Raw genomic sequence first — 6,000 nt, 5'->3', positions numbered from 1 at the left:
CGGGGCTGGGGATTTAGCTCAGTGGTAGAGTGCTTGCCTAGGAAGTGCAAGGCCCTGAGTTAGGTCCCCAGTTCAAAAAAAAAAAATTAGATTTATCTATCTTGGGGGCATGCTACCACAGTGCACACTCGGAGGTCCCAGGATGTCCTTCTCGGGTCAGTTTTCTCCTTCCAGTATGTGGGTCCCAGGAATCAAACTCAGGTCTCCAGGCTTGAAGTAAACACCTTTACCCCTGACACAGCTTACAGCTTACTGGTCCCGGTTGTCACTTTTCTTGATGTTGGCCTCTCTATTGTGTTTATATGATGCAGGTGTGTGTGTGTGTGTGTGTGTGTGTGTGTGTGTGTGTGTGTGTGTGTCTGTGTGGTGTGTGGTGAGAGTGTGAGTTGTATATTATGTGGTGTGTGTGTGTGTGTGTGAGTATATATGTGTATGGTGTGTGTGTGAATTGTATATAATGTGGTGTGTGTGTATGTGTGTGCATGGTGTGTGTGTGGCGTGTGTGTGAGTGTGGTGTGTCTCTCTGTGTGTGTCTGTGTGTAAGACATTGAAGAATACAGAGTTTAAGAGGCAAGATGTTATTATAGCTTACCTTTGGATGTTTGTTGCTCAAGTATACAGAATACAGAATTTCTGTATTCTGGATACAGAATACAGAAAATGAAAAGAAAGGTCAAAATGTAAGAATTAGTGAACCTAAGCCAAGGGCACAGAAGTGCATTATCTAGTCTTTTCTTTTCTTTTTCTTTTTTTTTTTTTTCTTTTCTTTTTTTCGGAGCTGGGGACCGAACCCAGGGCCTTGCACTTGCTAGGCAAGCGCTCTACCACTGAGCTAAATCCCCAACCCTACTTTTTTTTTTCTTTTTGTTCTAGTCTTTTCTATAAGCTGGGCGTTATTTCCAGATCAGAAGTTAGATGTTGAACATATATTTGATGTCATCAGAGGATGCTGTGGGGTGTGACTTTATGCACACATTTCTCCATAAGGACAACTTGGGTGGTTGAACCTGCCTGCCCAGACTGGGAAGAGTGGGGAACAGCTCCTCCTTGCCACTGAATCCCAGAAATAGGCACAGCCGTGGGGCACAAGCTCAGTAGGCTGAGTGCAGCCTGGGAGAGAAAGCCAGAGGGCTGGAGGGATGGCTCAGCAAAGGACCCAGGTTCAATTCCTAGCACCCATACAACATCTCATGCCTGTCTAGAGTGCCATCCCAGGAGATCTGAAGCTCTTTTCTGATTTCTATGGGTGCCAGGCGGCACATATGTGCTATATGGACATAGACATTGGCAATGCAACTTATATGTGCAAAATAATAAAAAAAGAAAAAATATGTGAAAGAAAGAAGGAAGAAAAGACAGAATTAGATAGATAGGTAAGTTGATAGACAGGGAGAGAGAGACAGACAGACAGAGCTAGAACGTCAGAGCTGCTGGAAGGTAGACTGGCAAGCAGGGGAAGAAGGGCCCTTGCCCATTGGAGGAAGTGGGTGTTTCTTTGTTGATCCCATCCACTGACTAGGAAAAGCAAATAGTCTAGGAGGCTGCAGAGCGCTGACCCAGACCCAGGACAGGCAGTGGCTGTACACAGAGCAGTATGGCCTGAGCACTGCTCCTGAGCCAGACAGAAGCAGCTCTCTCCCAGAGGGCTGGGGTAAGGGGCCCTCCTGGCTGCCTTCTCAGCTCATGTGCTGAGCACCTGCCCTGGCTCAGTGTCCCCTGGCTCAGTGTCGTGCTAAGTGCCTTGTCTGTGCTTTGTATTTTGTCTCTCAAAACCCCTATAGATGCCAACTGCCACCTACCCTTCGTTGTACGGACAGAGAAAGAGTCTCAGACAGGTCAGGTGTTGTCCTGGAAGTCCTGTGAGTAGGGCGTGAAGCCCCTAAGCAGACTGGTTGATCTTGAGATCCCTCCCTCCCCCAGGGGTTGTAACTCAGAAACCCGCATCTCAGTGTAGGTTGGGCATGGCCACTCTCCAGAGTCACGGCTAAGGCCCGCTTGGGGAGAGATGTGTTTCCCTCCAGTCCCTACTTCACATCCCCTAGAATTCCGTTACCACCTGCAACTTGAGAACATCAAATCTAGCCCCCTAACTCTGGTCCACTATCCCCTCCCACATCAGAAATCATCCCCTAAAAGTCTTGTCACTGTGTCTCTCCTCTCAACAAAGTGGCCCAACTTCATACTTCCTGATGACATCATTCCTTCTGATGATATAATTTCCTCTAATGACATCATTTCCTGTCTAAGAATCATCAACACACAGTGAAGACCACCTTTCAAACCCTGGCATCCTAGGTCCTCAGGGTATGGCACAGCCAGGTGCTCCCTTCTCCCTCCTCCCTCTTCCCCAATGCTTATATTTCTATGTTTCTTCAAACTGAAGTGTCTTACCTATTCTCCACCCCTCAGAACCATCCTGACACAGCTCTGCCTTCTCCAGGAAGTCCTCTTATTATTTCCTTCAGATCAGAGATACTGTTTGTATTTAATGTTATCCTTGTCTGCTTAATCCTGACTGTGCTATGCCTTGGAATGAAGTGGATCCATTTCTTCTTCTCTTACAGAAGAGAGAGAGGGGACCATGTTCTAGGACACACAGCACTCAGAGATTGGGACAGGAACGGTGTGCTTTTGAAGTTAGCCTGGGCTACACACGGAGTGTTCAAGGCCTGTCCCAGAACCCAAACCCAATCCAAACCAAAACAACAGAAATACGGAGAAGGCAGTATAGCTTCATCCCGCACACTCTGAGGAGACTGGTTCCTCAGTGGCTGTCCCTGCAAGAATTAAAGAATTAAATTTTCTCGGGGATCAAAATTCCTGACCAGAGACTTTGTGTTTCAGCAATAGCAGCCCCGATACTTTGTAAACCTCATTGTTATGGTCGGTGGAGAGCAGCCAGGGACTGTCTGTAACCTCCTCATGCCAGCTTTGCTACTGTGTGGAAGGAGCCAGCTGCTGACTTGGATTGCTATCCCGTCAGTGCGCTGACATCTGGGGACTGGAATCATTGCAATGGAGGATCAATAAACTTGTCTGCCTCTGGGACCAGTCTGGGGAGCATCCCTGAACATCCACATCCCTGAACATCAGGAGACCTCTCAGTTCTCATTTCAGCCTCCATCACCTCCTTGGTGCTGGGTGAGAACTGTTTGGTTCCTTTAGCTTGGCTGAGTTTCATTATTTTCTATTTTATCTTAATGTTAACAATTTAACGAATTTTTCTTTTACTTTTTCACTTTACATCCCGCTCACTGCCCCACTCCCAATCACCCCCTCCCACAAACCTTCCACCCTCCATCCTCCCTTCTCTGGGCAGGTGCCCCACCCCATATACCCCACCCAGCCTAGCACTTCAAGTCTCTTTGAGGCTTCTAGGCTTCTTGGGTCCTCGTTGGTTGAGGCAGGGTATCTTGGGTGTTACACTGGCCAGGCTTCTAGGCTTCTAGGTTCTTCCTCTCCCACTGAGGCCAGACAAGGCAGCCCAGCTAGTAAAACATCCCACATACAGGTAACAGCTTTTGGAATAGCCCCCCTCCCCACCCTGTTCCCGTTGTTTGGGACCCACATGAAGACCAAGCTGCAAATCTGCTACACATGAGTGGGGGAGCCTAGGTCCAGCCCGTCTATGTTCTTTGGTGGTTCAGGCTCTGAAAGCCTCAAGGGTCCAGGTTAGTTGAATCTGTTGGTTTTCCTGTGGAGTTCTTTTCCCCTTTGGGGCCTGTTGTCTTAATTTAAAAAATCATATATTTGATGTGTGTGCGTGTGTGTGTGTGTGCATGCCAGTATGAATGTGTACAGGCACATATGTGCTACCGTGCATGGGTCCTCATTGGTTGAGGCAGGATCTCTTGGCTGTTACACCGGCCAGGCTAGCTGGCCCTCCAGCCTACCTGCTCTCCTGTCTCCTGTCTCCTGTCTCCTGTCTCCTGTCTCCTGTCTCCTGTCTGTGCTCCCATTTCTCTGTGGGTGTGTCAGGATTGCAGATGCACACGCTGCCACACGACCTTACTTGGACTCCGGAGTTTTTAACCAGGGTCCTTTTGCTTTCATTACAAGTGCTTTGCCCATTGAACTCCCAGGACATTTTTCTTTTCTTGACGTTCTAGGTATGATAGAAGATTCTAGGGTGTCAGGTAGCTTTTCTTGTCTTAGGGTAAGGCTTTGGACTTTCAGCCAATAAGAACATATTCTATTGTTTTGGCTTTTGTGATGGGGGAAAAAATGGGAAGAAGTTTTTTCATTCTGCATCACAGTAACCGTGGGTGGGAAGCTCCTGAGTTGTTTTCTAGTTTTATACAACCTGGCGAGAATGAAGCCAGGGAGACAAACATCTGAGAGTGATGTGTGGCTTCAAGAATGTTTACCCAACCCAGGTAAGAAGCATTTGCCAATAAAGGGACCACCCCAGCCTGTCCCCAATGCCATGTCACCCTGAAGAAGGTCAAGTGGCCTTATGCACTCGCTAATTCCCTGCATTCCTGATTAAGAGGCACAGGGGTGGACAAAGTCACTGCTGTTACAACAGCTTGTAGCCAGGAGATTAGGACCAGAGGCCATGGGGGGAAATCCAAACGCTCCAGACCTCCTTTTAAAAGGCTCAGAAGCAGAGTCTTCAGACTTCGTCCACTCTGGATACAAGTTTTAAAAAGAAACTGTCAGGTGGATTAAAGCCCAGCGCTGTTTAAGATGGTGAGATTTGCGTAGCATGTTCAGATCTGTCACGTCTGTTTCACCAGCTTGGTGGGCCTTCCCTTCCTAAGACCGAGATCAACCCAGCCACCAGTTGCTGGGGACTCTTGGGCCCGCAGCTCACCTCTGACATTGCTTTCCTCGTGTGAAAAGCTCAGGTTAGAGTTCAAGAGCTGGTCCCTGATTCTTCCCTTATCAGCCCCTGGGGTACTCTGAGCAGGTAAAAACAATAGCATGACCCCCATTTTATAGATTTTACAGCTGAGGCTCATGGAGGAGAAGAATCTGAAGTATCTGAGAGAGTCTGAGTGCCTTAACCCCTCACATGGAAGGCCCCACAATAGAGTTGACTCTAAAATGTTCATACTCCAGACAAAACGTGTGTCTGCCAAGGGCTCATTGTAGGAAAGGGTCAGGGGTCCTGACTTTACAGCCCATGTGCAAACCCCTCCTCCCTTAATGCTCGGGTGCTCTCTGTAGCAGTTTGAAAGATTGCTTTATTTATTGATACAGTGTAAACACTGTTCCCGCAGCACTTAGAGAAGATGCCACAGGCGGACAGGAAGGAGCCCTCAAGGGCAGGAATGTAGCCATCTCTTTGGCACTGTAGCAACCAGCCAGCTGACAGAATCACAGTGAAAGGCCTGAGCTGAGAGGCATCCTCATGGGACATGCGAACCACAGTGACATCAGTGTTAAAGAAGAGAGGACCTGTTCCAGTCACCGGTCACCTGTGCTCCTGACATGGCTCCTGCTCTTCTGAGGCCTCGTGTTGTTTGCATTCTTGTCTCTACCTGTTGACATCCTTCTGACCCTCCCAGGCCAAGTGTTGCTAGGCACTCTCTACCCATCTGTAGCCCAGGCACTGTGTGCCATGTACGGCAAGGCTTTTGATGGCCTCAGCCTGCCCTAGCAAGCAGGGAAAATGTGCACTGTGCTCACCAAAAGAGTCCAGGGTGAGGCCCATTGTGGGAAGTGGAGTTTGGCTGATGCGTCTACACCAGTAACTGTGCTAGAAAGATCCTCAGTCATCATGTGTTCAAAATCAGCCATCTTACAGATGAGGAAACTGAGGCTGTCAGGAAATTCTAGGGGCTTCGAAGAGAAAGCAGAAACCTGTGACAGGCTCTATTAGTCCCCCACTTAGGGACATTAGTCTGTAATGATATTAAATGACAAAGCACATGCTTTTCATAATGAAATGTGTCTGTTTTTAAAGAAGATACTAGAATATGGTTTCTTCCTCACTGCTCTCTAGCTGCTACCAACAAATTCCTACTCTAGTCTCATACAGTCTGAGAATGCTTT

Source organism: Rattus norvegicus, chromosome 5 (genome assembly GCF_021556685.1).
Source record: "Rattus norvegicus strain SHRSP/BbbUtx chromosome 5, alternate assembly SHRSP_T2T, whole genome shotgun sequence".
Lineage (NCBI taxonomy): Eukaryota > Metazoa > Chordata > Mammalia > Rodentia > Muridae > Rattus > Rattus norvegicus.
This window is presented reverse-complemented; position numbering follows the sequence as displayed.